The sequence below is a fragment of the Pongo abelii genome, chromosome 2 (assembly GCF_028885655.2).
Source record: "Pongo abelii isolate AG06213 chromosome 2, NHGRI_mPonAbe1-v2.0_pri, whole genome shotgun sequence".
NCBI classification, from domain to species: Eukaryota; Metazoa; Chordata; class Mammalia; order Primates; family Hominidae; genus Pongo; species Pongo abelii.
In genome coordinates, this window is record NC_085928.1 from 104,494,171 (window position 1) to 104,508,999 (window position 14,829).

Genomic DNA, 14,829 nt, shown 5'->3' on the forward strand with positions numbered 1-14,829 from the left:
TAGTCCCAGCTACTGAGGAGGCGGAGGTGGGAGGATTGCTTGCTCCTGGGAGGCGGAGGTTGCAGTGAGCCAAGATCACACCACTGCACTCCAGCCTGGGCAACAGAGCAAGACCCCATCTCAAAAAACAAAAACAAAAAAAAAAGAAATAGTAACTGCTGATTCATCCCTCACACCATCCTTGACAACTATTTTCTGTTTCTATAATTTTCACTACTCAAAGTGTCTCATATAAGTGAAATTATATGGTATTTGTCTTTTATATGACTGGCTTATTTCACTTAGCATAATATCCTCAAGGTTCATCCATGTTGTAGTATATGTCAGAATTACCTTCCTTCCTAACACTGAATAATTTTTCAGTTATATGTACATACCACATTTTCCTTATCTATTCATCAATGAATAGTTGGGTTGCTTCCACATTTTAGCTAATGTGAATAATGCTGTTACGAACATGGGTACAAATATCTCGTCGAGACTCTGTTTTTCTTTTTCTTTGTTTTCAATTATTTTGGATATATACCCAGAAGTAAAATTGTTAGATCATATGGTAATTCTATTTTTAATGTTTTGCCTTTCATTCTTTCTGGTTTTTTTTTGAAACAGTCTCCCTCTGTCACCCAGGCTGGACCGCAGTGACATGATCTCGGCTTACTGCAAACTCCACCTCCCGGATTCAAGCGATTCTCCTGCCTCAGTCTCCCGAGTAGCTGGGATTATAGGCATGCACCACCACACCCAGCCAATTTTTGTATTTTTAGTAGAGACGGGGTTTCACCATGTTGGCCAGGCTGGTCTTGAACTCCTGACCTCAAATGTTCCCGCACCTTGGCCTCCCAAAGTGCTGGGATTACAAGCCTGAGTCACCACGCCTAGCCTTACCTTTCACTCTTGATTAATAAAAACATTCCTGACAAATGCTTTCACTCTGGTCTATCTTGCAAAGAACCAGGAATTGCACCTCTAGCAGCACAGTACCAATATCCCAGGCCATCCTTCTTAATCATGACTTTAGCTCCAAAAAACAATGAAACAGAACGAGGGGTCTTATTCCAGTAGTTTTAGCTGTGGTGTGCAGCAGCTTGATCCTGCTTTAAACACTCTTAATTTTTTCCCAAAGTGAATGTTGTGGGCTACACAGGACATTCAGCTAAAAGCATCAACGAGACACCAAGAAGCAAGGGTTACTCTGACCGCCTACCCACTCCCTGGATCCAACTACAAGCTTTTAAACAGTAGCAACTTTAATATGCACTCAAGAGCTGGAATTAGTGGCTGCTAGAAGCACCCTTGCCCCCCAAAATATCTCGATTTGAAAATTTTAAGTGTAGTCTGGGCCAGTGGCTCATGCCTGTAATCTCAGCACTTTAGGAGGCAGAGGCAGGCAGATCACTTGAGACCAGGAATTCAAGACCAGCCTGGCCAATATGGCGAAACCCCATTTCTACTAAAAATACATAAATTAGCTGAGCGTGGTGGTATGCGCCTGTAGTCCCAGTTACCCAGAAGGCTGAGAATAAAATAAATAAAATAAAAAAATAAAAAGGCTGGGCGCGGTAGCTCAGGCCTGTAATCCCAGTACTTTGGGAGGTAGGCAGATTACGAGGTCAGGAGATCAAGACCATGCTGGCAAACACAGTGAAACCTTGTCTCCACTAAAAATACAAAAAATTGGCCGAGCACTGTGGCTCACGCCTGTATTCCCAGCACTTTGGGAGGCCAAAGTGGTCAGATCACAAAGTCATGAGATTGAAACCATCCTGGCCAACTGTCTCTACTAAAAATACAAAAATTAGCAGGGCGTGGTGACAGGCGCCTGTAGTCCCAGCTACTCGGGAGGCTGAGGCAGGAGAATCGCTTGAACCCGGGAGGCAGAGGTTGCAATGAGCTGAGATCGCGCCACTGCACTCCAGCCTCGGCGACAGAGTGAGACTCCGTCTCAAAAACACAAGCAAAAAAAAAAAAAAAAAACAAATTGTTGTCCTGAAGGATTTTCCTCTCTGGGAGAATGTACTTAAGTTTCAAATGAAGTGTTTTCTTTGATAAAGTAAGAGGCGGTAAGTAGGGGGAGGTAAGTAAAAAGAAGAATCAACAAGACCTATTCTTTTTATTTCATAATTTTTTATGATTCAGCAGAACATTAACAAACGAAGATTGAAGAATTTAAAAAGAAAAAAATAAAAATAATAAATTCTTTTACACTTATGGTAAAATATTCGGGTATGACCAGGCGTGGTGGCTCACACCTGTAGTCCCAGCACTTTGGGAGGCCGAGGCCAGCAGATCACGAGGTCAGAAATTTGAGACCAGCCTGGCCAATATAGTGAAACTCCATCTCTACTAAAAATAGAAAAAATTAGCCAAGTGTGATGGCAGGCATCTTGAGAGCCTGAGGCAGGAGCTACTTGAGAGCCTGAGGCAGGAGAATTGCTTGAACCCAGGAGGCGGAGGTTGCAGTGAGCCAAGATCACGCCACAGCACTCCAGCCTGGGCAACAGTGCAAGACACCATCTCAAAAAAAAAAAAAAATTGGGTATGTAAATAGTCTCACTCTGTTGCCCAAGCTGGAGAGCAGGGTGCAATCTCAGCTCACTGCAACCTCTACCTCCTGGGTTCAAGCAATTCTTCTTTTTTTTTTTTTCTTTTTTGAGACAGAGTCTCACTCTGCCGCCAGTCTAGAGTACAGTGGCGCAATCTTGGCTCACTGCAACCTCTACCTCCTGGGTTCAAGTGATCCTCCTGCCTCAGCCTCCCAAGTAGCTGGGACTAGGTGCACGCCACCACACCCGGCTAATTTTTTGTATTTTTAGTAGACTAGGTTTCATCATGTTGGCCAGGATGGTCTCAATCTCTTGACCTGCCTCGGCCTTCCAAAATGCTGGGATTACAGGCGTGAGCCACAGCGCCCGGCCTCAAGCAATTCTTGTGCCTCAGCCTCTTGAACAGCTGGAATTACGGGCACACACCACACCACACCCAGCTAATTTTTGTATTTTAGTAAAATCGGGGTTTCACCATGTTGCCTAGGCTGGTCTCGAACTCCTGAGCACAGGCAATCTGACCACCTCAGCCTCCTAAAGTGCTAAGATTATGGGCGTGAGCCACCGTGCCCGGCCTATTTTAACCATTTTTAAGTGTACCATTTAGCTACAGCCATCACAACAGTGCAGTAAGGACATAAAGATAGACATAAAGACCAATCAACTGAATGGAGAGACCAGAAATAAATCCTCACAAATATGGTCAATTTTCTTTTTTTTTTAAGACAGATTCTCACATCTCGCTCTGTCGCCCATGCTGGAGGGCAGTGGTGCGATCTCAGCTCACTGCAGCCTCCACCTCCCAGTTCAAGCGATTCTCCTGCCTCAGCCTCCTGAGTAGCTGGGATTACAGCCAGGCACCACCATGCCCAGCTAACTGTGGTATTTTTAGTACAGACGGGATATTGCCGTGTTGGCAAGGCTGGTCTTGAACTTTAGTCAACTGATTTTCAACAAAGGTGTCAAGAACATCCAATGGAGAAAGTACAATCTTTTTCCCAAATGGAAAATGGTACTCCGAAAACTGAATATCCACATGCATAACAATAAAGTGGGACTCTTACATAACACAATATATAAAAAATTAACTCCAATTGGATCAAAAACCCAAACGTAAGCGCTAAAACTATAAAATCTTAGGGGAAAAGTTTCATGACTTTCGATTGGTAATATTCGCAGATGAGGCACAGATTTTAAAAAAAGATGATAAATTGGACTTGATCAAAATGAAAACCTCTGTGCATCAAAAGACACTATCAACAGAGTATAAAGACAACCACAGTGAGAAAATACTTGTAAGTCAAATATCTGACAAGGAATTAATATCTAGAGTGTATAAAGGACTCCTAAAACTGAACAAAGACAAAAACCTAATTTTATTTTATTTTTAGAGACTGGGTCACTCTGTCACCCAGGGTGGAGTTCAGTGGTGCAATCACAGCTCACTGCACCCTCAAACACCTGGGCTCAAGAGATCCACCTACCTCAGCCTCCCGAGCAGCTGGGACTACAGGTATGCACCTCCACACCCAGCTCAAAACCCCCCCACTTTTTTTTTTTTTTTGAGACGGAGTCTTGCTCTGTCGCCCAGGCTGGAGTGCAGTGGCTCGATCTCTGCTCACCGCAAGCTCCGCCTCCCAAGTTCACATCATTCTCCTGCCTCAGCCTCCCAAGTAGCTGGGACTACGGGCGCCTGCCACCGCGCCTGGCTAATTTTTTTTTTTTTTGTATTTTTAGTAGAGACAGGGTTTCGCCGTGTTAGCCAGGATGAAAAACCCCATTTTAAAATGGTCAATAAAAGACATGAATAGATACTTCTCCAAAAGAGGATATGCAAATAGCTAATAAGAACATGAACAGATGCTCAACATCACTTATCATCAGGGAAATGCAAATCAAAAACCACAATAAGATACCACTTCACATCCATTAGGATAGCTAATGAAAAAAAAAAAAAACAAAACAGAAAATAGGCCAGGTGAGGTGGCTCACACCTGTAATCCCAGCACCTTGGGAGGCCAAGGTGGACAGATCACTTGAGGTCAGGAATTCAAGACCAGCCTGGCTAATACGGTGAAATCCCGTCTCTACTAAAATACAAAAATTAGCCAGGCGTGGTGGCCCATGCCTGTAATCCCAGCTACCCAGGAGGCTGAGGCACAAGAATTGCTTCAATCTGGGAGGCAGAGGTTGCAGTGAGCCGAGATCATGCCACTTCACTCCGGCCTGGGCAACAGAGTGAGACTCTGTCGCAAAAAAAAAGAAAATACTAGGCGTGGTGGCTCATGCCTATAATCCCAACACTTTGGGAGACCGAGGCTGGCAGGTCACCTGACGTCAGGAGTTCAAGACCAGCCTGGCCAACATGGAGAAACACCATCTCAACTAAAATGCAAAAATTAGCTGGGTGTGGTGGCGGGTGCCTGTAATCCCAGTTACTCAGGAGGCTGAGGCAGGAGAATCGCTTGAACCTGGGAGGTGCAGGTTTCAGTGAGCCAAGATTGAGCCACTGCACTCCAGCCTGCACGACAGAGAGAGAATCTGCCTCCAAAAAAAAAAAAGAAAGAAAGAAAATAACAAGTGTTGGCCAGGATGTGGAGGATGCAGAGAAACTGAATTGAAACCTATATTACACAGTATGCTAGGACTGCCGTAACAAAATACCATGGACTGGAAGGCTTAAGCCACAGAAATTATTCTCACAGCTCTGGAGGCTGGAAGTCCAAGATCAAGGTGTCAGCAAGGTTTGTTTTAGGTGAGGTCTCTCTCCTTGGCTTGCAGGCAGCCCCCTTCTACCTCTGCCCTCATGTAGCCTTTTCTCTCTGTACAGGCACTCCTGGTATCCAGTCCTTTTCTTACGAAGACACCAGTCCTACTGGATTAAGGTCTCATCCTTATATCTTCTTTTTTTTTTTTTTTTTTTTTTTTTTGAGATGGAGTCTCACTCTGTCACCCAGGCTGGAGTGCAATGGCACGATTTTGGCTCACTGCAAGCTCTGCCTCCCGGGTTCACACCATTCTCCTGCCTCAGCCTCCCCAGCAGCTGGGACTACATACAGGTGCATGCCGCCACGCCCAGTTAATGTTTTGTATTTTTAGTAGAAACGGGGTTTCACCGTGTTGGCCAGGATGGTCTCGATCTCCTGACCTTGTGATCCGCCTGCCTCAGCCCCCTAAAGTGCTGGGATTACAGGCATGAGCCACTGTGCCCGGCCCCTTATATCTTCTAACTTTTTAATTTCTCTGTAAAGGTCCTATTTCCAAATACAGTCACACTAGGGCTTAGGGCTTCAACACGTGAATTTTCAGGGGGACACAATTCAGTCTATAACAAAACCTTTGTGCACTGCTAACAGAATGTAAAATGGTGCAACCAGTGTGGAAAACAGTAAGGCAGTTCCTCAAAAAATGACACATAAAGCCTGGGCAACCTAGCAAAATCCCATAGCTACAAAAAAATAAAAAAATTTGCTAGGCATGGTGGCATGCACCTGTAGTCTCAGCTACTTAAGAGGGTGAGGTGAGAGGATAGCTTGAACTGAGAAGGTCAGGGCTGCAGAGAGCTGTGACCGCAACACTGCACTCCAGCCTGGACAACAGAGCAAGACCCTGTCTAAAAAAAAAAAAAAATTGGCCAGGCACAGTGCTCATGCCTGTAATCTCAGCACTTTGGGAGGCGGAGGCAGGCCAATCACGAGGTCAGGAGATGGAGACCATCCTGGCTAACACGGTGAAACCCCATCTCTACTAAAAATACAAAAAATTAGCCGAGCGTGGTGGCGGATGCCTGTAGTCCCAGCTACTCAGGAGGCTGAGGCAGGAAAATGGCATGAACCCAGGAGGCGGAGCTTGGAGTGAGCTGAGATCGCACCACTGCACTCCAGCCTGCGCAACAGAGCAAGAATCCTTCTCAAAAAAATAATTTTTTTTTTTAATTACACATAGAATTACCATTTGCTCTGTCAATTGTCGATTCCATTTCTGAGCATATATATTCCCAAAAGAAATGAAAGTAAAGACTTGATATTTGTGGCTGGGCACGGTGGCTGACACCTGTAATTCCACCACTTTGGGAGGCCAAGGCAGGTTGATCACCTGAGGTCAGAAGTTCAAGACCAGCCTGGCCAACATGGCGAAACTCCTTCTCTACTAAAAATAAAAAAATTAGGTAGGCATGGTGGCGCACATCTGTAATTCCAGCTACTCAGGAGGCTGAGGCAGGAGAATCCTTTGAACCCAGGAGGCAGAGGTTGCAGTGAGCCAAGATCACGCCACTGCACTCCAGCCTGGGTGACAAGAGCGACACTTTGTCTCAAAAAAAAAAAAAAAAAAAAGATATTTGTACACCAATATTCATAGCACCATTATATTCACAAGAGCAAAAAGGTGGAAACAACCCAAATGTCCATCAATAGATAAACGGATAAACAAAATGTGGTATATACGTATAATGGAGTATTACTCAGCCTTAAAAAGGAATAAAATTCTGATACATACTACAAGATGGATGAATCCTGAAGATATTATGCTAAGTAAAATAAGCCATACACAAAAGAACAAATATTATATGATTCCACTTACATGAGACACCTAGAGTAGTCAAATTCATAGAGACAGAAAGCAGAATGGTGATTGTCAGGGGAGGAGAGAATAGGGAGTTACTATTCAATGGGTACAGAAACTCAGTTTGGGAAGATGAAAAAAGTTCTGAAGCTGGATTTTTATTATGGATGCACAAAAAGAAGAATGTACTTACTACTACTGAATAGTACACTTAAAAATGCTTAAAAAGGTACAAACAAGCAAAAACCAAGAAAACACAATGAGATACCACTTCACACCCATTAGGGTGGCTATTATCAAAACACACAAATAAAAAACCACATACACACACACAAATTTACCAAAAAAGAAAAAACAGAAAATAAGTGTTGAGGAGGATGTGGGAAAATTGGAACCCTTGTGTATTACTGGCGGGAATGTAAAATGATGCAGCCATTGAGCAAAACAGTATGGTGGGTCCTCAAAAAGCTAAACATATAATAACCAAGTATCAACTGGGTGCAGTGGCTCTTGCCTGTAATCCCAGTACCTTGAGAGGCCAAGGAGGGAAAATGGCTTGAGGCCAGGAGTTCGAGACCAGCATAGGCAACATAGGGAGATCCTGTCTCCACAAAAAAATAAAAATAAAAAAATTATGGGCCAGATGTGGTGGCTCATGCCTGTAATGTCAGCACTTTGGGAGGCCAAGGCAAGAGGCTCACTTGAACTCAGAAGTTGGAGACCAGCCTAGACAACAAGGCAAGACTTCATCACAAAAAATAAAAATTAAACAAAAAAATTAGCTGGTTGTGGCAGCCCATGCCTGTAGTCCCAGCTACTCAGGAAGCTGAGGCGGGATGACTGCTTGAGCCCAAGAGTTCGAGGCTGCAGTAAGCCATGACTGTGCCACTGAACTCCAGCCTGGGCAACAGAGCAAGACCCTGTCTCAAAATAAAATAAAATAAAATAATTAATAATAATAATAATTACCATATAGCAATTTCCCTTCTGGGTATATACCCAAAAGAATTCAAAGCAGGGACTCAAAGAGATATTTGTACACCAATGATCACAGCATCATTATTTACAATAGTCAAAAGGTAGAAACAACCCAAGTGTCTACTACAAATGAATTAATAAACAAAACGTGGTGTACACACACAACGGATTAAGCCTTAAAAAGGAATGAAATTCTCATACACACTACAACATGGATCAACCTTGAAACCATTACACTAAGTGAAATAAACCAGACACAAAAAAGGACAATACTGTATGATTCCATTTAGTATTTGCAGTACCTAGAACAAGCACACTCATAGAGAGACACAAAGTAGATTAGAGATTAAGAGGAGGAGGAAATGGGAAGTTAACTTGTTTAATAGTTACAGTTTCTTTTTTTCTTTTTTTTGAGATGGAGTCTGGCTCTGTAGCCCAGGCTGGAGTGCAATGGCATGACCTCAGCTCACTGCAACCTCTGCCTCCTTAGTAGCTGGTGTTACAGGTGCATGCCACCATGCATGGCTAATTTTTGTATTTTTAGTAGAGACGGGGTTTCACCATGTTGGCCAGGTTGTTCTTGAACTCCTGACCTCAAGTGATCTGCCCACCTTCACCTCCCAAAGTGCTGGGACTACAGGCGTGAGCCACCATGCCCTCCCTGGTTACAGAGTTTCTGTTTGAGATACTAAAGTTTCAGAAATAGTGGTGTTGCTTGTACTACATTGTGAATGTAATGAATACCATTGAATTGTATACTTTTTTTTTTTTTTTGTGACGGAGTCTCGGAGTCTCGGAGTCTCGCTCTGTCTCCCAGGCTGGAGTGCAGTGGCGCAATCTCGGCTCACTGCAAGCTCCGCCTCCCAGGTTCACACCATTCTCCTGCCTCAGCCTCCTGAGTAGCTGGGACTACAGGCGCCCGCCACCACACCCAGCTAATTTTTTGTATTTTTAGTAGAGACAGGGTTTCACTGTGTTAGCCAGAATGGTCTCGATCTCCTGACCTCGTGATCTGCCCGCCTCGGCCTCCCAAAGTGCTGGGATTACAGGCGTGAGCCACCGTGCCCAGCTGAATTGTATACTTAACAATGGTTTAAAGGGCAAATTTTGTTAAAATATACATAAACATACATAAAAATACATATTTACCACAACTTGTTTGATTTTTTTTTTTTTTTTTTTGAGACAGTCTTGCTCTGTGGCCCAGGTTGGAGTGCAGTGGCACTATCTCCCCTTACTACAACCTCTACCTCCCGGGCTCAAGCGGTTTTTCTATCTCAGCCTCCTGAGTAGTTAGGGCTAACAGGAGCATGCCACCATGCCTGGCTAATTTTTTTTGTATTTTTTGTAGAGACAGGGTTTTGCGATGTTACCCAGGCTCACAATTTGTTTTAGAAATAGTATAACAGGGCCGGGCACGGTGGCTTACGCCTGTAATCCCAGCACTTTGGGAGGCCAAGGCGAGTGGATCACCTGAGGTCAGTAGTTCAAGACCAGCCTGGCCAACATAGCAAAACTCCACCTCTACTAAAAAAATACAAAAAATTAGCTGGGCGTAAGGCGAAACGCTGCCTCTACTCCGTTGGTTTTTGTTGAGTTTTGCGGGGTTTTTTTTTGTTGTTGTGTTTTTTTTTGAGACAGAGTTTCACTCTTGTGGCCCAGGCTGGAGTGCAATGGAGCAATCTCAGCTCACTGCAACCTCCGCCTCCCGGGTTCAAGCGATTCTCCTGCCTCAGCCTCCCGAGTAGCTGGGATTACAGGCATGTGCCACCACGCCCAGCTAATTTTGTATTTTTAGTAGAGACGCGGTTTCTCCATGTTAGTCAGGCTGGTCTCGAACTCCCCGCCTCAGCCTCCCAAAGTGCTGGGATTACAGGTGTGAGCCACCGTGCCCGGCCCTGGCTATCTTATTTTTTGTAGAGTCGGGGTCTCGCCATGTGCCCACGCTGGTCTCCAACTCCTGGGCTCAAGCAATCCTCCCACCTCAGCCTCCCAAAATGCTGGGATTACAGGCATGAGCCACCAGACTCGGCCTGGTAATAGAATTCTATAAGGAAAGGTACTACAACTATCCACAGAGACCTGGGACCTGTCCTGCAGGTTAGGTATCTAGTTAGGTGCTAGTTTCTGAGACAAGGTTCAAATTCAACTTTTGTGTTTCACCAAAATGGTAACATATTATTTAGTTACTTTCTTCACTGCCAGTCCTACCACCACGCACCAGTTCTTGACACCTCTCGTTACAGACCTCACAAATTCAGTAATGGTGACATATTTAAATCATTCACACTGGTGCCAGTTCTCAATAAGAAGGTGGAAACTAGCAAGCCGAGGGCACAATCCAGGGTTCAGAAAATGAACCAGGTGACCATGTCTGCATGTCTACTGAACTCCTTCACTTAAATCCGGCTACTCTGACCTTCACAAGCAAACCTGGAATACGCAAAAAATACAATTATGCTCATGGTTTACGTACCCTACGAAACACGGCCCTTCCTTTAAAAAAAAAAAGCATTCCCAAAGTTGAACCCATTAGCCTAACGTCAACTCTAAAGTAAAGAGAAAAACACCTATTTACACCGCTAATGGAATCTAAAGAGTGAATATGAGAAAACATCCTTCTCCATTGCCTAACGGGCGCAGAACCCACCAGACCACTCCCTCGCCTCCAGGTTCTACTGCCCCGACGACCGGGCTCGGAGCTCTTGTGCCCTCCGGTCCGGCGGAGCCTTCCTTGTGTCTGTCCAAGTCTGAGGACGAGACTACGTGCTAAGCACAAGAGCTCCCTTCCTAGTGATGCCACAGAATTGGATGTGAAACAGGAAAACCGCAAGAAGAGCCCGCTTACAGCTCCGAAGACTAAGAGCACAGAGCCGCAACCCCGCGCCGGCCCCAGCCTCACAGCTGGCCGCTCCGCGGCGGGACCGGTAATCTACCGCCGCGCCGGACCCCGCCCCAGGCCCGCGACGGTTTCGGGGCGTTCCTGCCACGGGCGGCGCCTCCCTCACCTCACCGTTGCTTGGTCTTCTTCCCGAGCGAGGCCGCAGCCGTCCCGCGACACTGAAGCCACAGCTTTCAGGCTGCACGGGCCTGCGACGTCTAGAGCGGGCCTGTCTGCTGGCTATTCCCTGGCAGGCTCTGGCACGCCCTCCCTCCATTCCCGGGCCCTTACCTAGGCGGCGAAGCCTCCACGGCCCGCTCCTCCTTCTCCTCAGCCTCCGCCACCGACCCAGCGCCGCGGGGACCGGAACTTCCTCCGCGCGGGGCCACTGCTACCACAAAGGCGCCGCGCCGCGCCGCTGCCTTCAGCGCTCGGCCCGCCGGGAGATGAAGTACAGCTGCCGGTCCCGCAGACTCTTACTCCCGCCGTGCTCTGCGCGCAGGGGACTTGCCTTCTGGGGTGGGACGTAGGAGCACGCTGTCCATCGCCATCCAATAAGAAGGCGCGCTTACCCGCCCTACTCCGCGGGACCTGCTGGGGGTTGTGGTTTGGCCTCTGCCCTGTGACACCTGGTCCTCTTGTGCTTTCCTCTCAGTTGATTGAGGCTTACAGTTTTTTGGTGGCTTGACTTTCCCGAGGTTTGCTCCCTGCCAGCAGCTCGGGTACGGCCCTGGCCTGCCTAGCTCGAGGCCTCCTTATTGTTCGTTAGTGTGAGAGACATGGAAGGGAGCTTCTTCGGAAGTAAGCTTAAGCCATCTCCAGCTGATTGGCGGGGCGCGGTGGCTCACGCCTGTAATCCCAGCACTTTGGTAGGCTGCGGCGGGTGGACCACCTGAGGTCAGGAGTTCTAGACCAGCCTGGCCAACATGGTGAAACCCCATCTCTACTAAAAATACAAAAATTATCCGGGCTTGGTGGCAGGCGCCTGTAATCCCAGCTACTCGGGAGGCTGAGGCAGGAGAATCACTTAAACCCGGGAGGCAGAGGTTGCAGTGAGCCGAGACTGTGCCACTGCACTCCAGCCTGGACAACAGAGCAAGATTCCGTCTCAGAAAAAAAAGAAAGAAAGAGGCCGGGCGCAGTGGCTCATGCTTGTAATCCTAGCACTTTGGGAGGCCGAGGCGGGTGGATCACGAGGTCAGGAGTTCAAGACCAGCCTGGCCAAGATGGTGAAACCCCATCGCTACTAAAAATACAAAAAGTAGCCGGGCGTGGTGGCGCATGCCTGTAGTCCCAGCTACTCAGGAGGCTGAGGCAGAGAATTGCTTGAACTCGGGAAGCAGAGGTTGCAGTGAGCCGAGATAGCGCCACTGCACTCTCGCCTGGCAACAGCGCAAGACTCCGTCTCAAAAGAAAAAAAAAAAAGAAAGAAGTTGGGCACAGTGGCTCATGCCTGTAATCCCAGCACTGTGGGAGGCCGAGGCGGGTGGATCACGAGGTTAGGAGATCAAGACCATCCTGGCTAACACGATGAAACCCTGTCTCTACTAAAAATACAAAAAATTAGCGGAGCGTGGTGGCGGGCGCCTGTAGTCCCAGCTACTCAGGAGGCTGAGGCAGGAGAATGACGTGAACCCGGGAGGCGGAGCTTGCAGTGAGCCGAGATAGCGCCACTGCACTCCAGCCTAGGCGACAGCGACAGAGGGAGACTCTGTCTCAAAAAAAAAAAAAAAAATTACCCGGGCTTGGTGGCAGGCGCCTGTAATCCCAGCTACTCGGGAGGCTGAGGCAGGAGAATCACTTAAACCCGGGAGGCAGAGATTGCAGTGAGCCTAGACTGTGCCACTGCACTCCAGCCTGGACAATAGAGCAAGACTCCGTCTCAGAAAAAAGGAAAGAAAGAGGCCGGGCGCAGTACCTCACGCTTGTAATCCTAGCACTTTGGGAGGCCGAGGCGGGTGGATCACGAGGTCAGGAGTTCAAGACCAGCCTGGTCAAGATGGTGAAACCCCGTCTCTACTAAAAATACAAAAAGTAGCCGGGCGTGGTGGCGCATGCCTGTAATCCCAGCTACTCAGGAGGCTGAGGCAGAGAATTGCTTGAACCCGGGAGGCGGAGGTTGCCGTGAGCTGAGATCGCGCCACTGCACTCCAGCCTCGCAACAAAGCAAGACTCCGTCTCAAAAAAGAAAAAGAAAGAGGCTGGGCGCAGTGGCTCATGCCTGTAATCCCAGCACTTTGGGAGGCCGAGGCGGGCGGATCACGAGGTCAGGAGATCGAGACCATCCTGGCTAACACGATGAAACCCTGTCTCTACTAAAAATACAAAAAATTAGCCGAGCGTGGTGGCAGGCGCCTGTAGTACCAGCTACTGGGGAGGCTGAGGCAGGAGAGTGGCATGAACCCGGGAGGCGGAGCTTGCAGTGAGCCGAGACTGCGCCACTGCACACCAGCCTGGGCGACAGAGCAAGACTCCGTCTAAAAAAAAAAGAAAGAAAGAAAAGGGGCTGATGGCCGTGCACCCACAGAAGGCCCTGGCTCCTGGCCCTCCCAGCCCTTCTACCTGAAACCTGACAATAGGTACAACAGAAAAACTTGGATTGGAAAATCAATATGTCACGGAGGCTCATCCTCTTTTCCTGTATCTGCATGCATTTGCTCATAATCTATTCTTTTTCTTTCTTTCTTTTTTTTTAGAGACAAGGTCTCACTATGTTGCCCAGGCTGGTCTCGAACTCCTGAACTAAAGCAATTTTCTTCCCCTCCACTCAGCCCCTTTTCCTTCTGATGAGTTTCCAAATTAGGTATTCCCTGCTCAAGAATAGCAGACAGGCCATCGCGGTGGCTCATGCCTGTAATCCCAGCATTTTGGGAGGCCAAAGTGGGTGGGTCACCTGAGGTCAGGAGTTCAAAACCAGCCTGACCACCATGGTGAAACCTCGTCTCTACTAAAAATACAAAAATTAGCTGGTCACGTTGGCAGGCGCCTGTAATCCCCAGTTGGTCGGGTGGCTGAGGCAGGAGAATCACTTGAACCCGGGAGGTGGAGGTTGCAGTGAGGTGAGATCACGCCAGTGCACTCCAGCCTGGGGGACAGAGCAAGACTCCATCTCAAAAACAAACAAACAAACAAAAAACTTCATCTGTGTTAAAGGTTCAACCCATAAAGGAAAAGCCACCCGGCTTCCACAGGTCTTGCTAGCTCTTGGGCAATAAATCTGGCCAAGACTGACTTGCGCAAGGTCACAGAGGAGCTGGAAGGAAACTGCAAGTCAGCAATCTAGCAGAAAACGGGGCAACACAACTCGGTTTGCAGCTCGTTTCCAGCATCTTCAAGCTAATGTTCTTCCAGCTGCCAGCTTGAAGTTCTTAGGTGTACTGTCTACATTGTTGAAAGACTTGCTAGTCTTGGCCATCTGGTGTTCCTGTCAGTGGGCCCTTAGGGAAGGTAACCTGATTTTATAGCCTAAATTCAACATTATGGGATCAAAAAAGTCTGCTGCAAGAAAAGACCATTGAACATTCAAAAATAAAGCACACTTAGGCCGGGAACGGAGGCTCACGCCTGTAATTCCAGCACTTTGGGAGGCTGAGGTGGGTGGATCATGAGGTAACAAGTGCAAGACCAGCCTGGCCAAAGTGGTGAAACCCCATCTCTACTAAAAATACAAAAATTAGCTAGGCATGGTGGCGCACACCTGTAATCCCAGCTACTCGGGAGGCTGAGGCAGGAGAATCACTTGAACCCAGGAGGCAGAGGTTGCGTGAGCCAAGATCGCACCATTGCACTCCAGCTCTGGGCAATTGAGCGAGACTCTGTGTCAAAGGCTGGGCGTGGTGACTCACGCCTGTAATCCCAGCCTTT

At 47.5% G+C, this 14,829-nt stretch overlaps 1 protein-coding gene across 3 annotated transcripts in view; it reads right to left on the reverse strand.

Moving 5' to 3' along the window:
* Positions 1-11,465, reverse strand: part of RBM6 (RNA binding motif protein 6) — a 139,360-nt gene extending 127,895 nt beyond the window's left edge. The window contains exon 1 of one of the 3 annotated variants that reach the window (XM_024244606.3): positions 11,257-11,465. The gene's annotated coding sequence lies outside the window, so the exon portion shown is untranslated. Of the gene's footprint in view, positions 1-11,092 lie in introns of all 3 variants that reach the window. The other 2 variants (XM_024244609.3, XM_054550724.2) reach the window with 2 other exon arrangements.
* Positions 11,466-14,829: the final 3,364 nt, after the last annotated feature.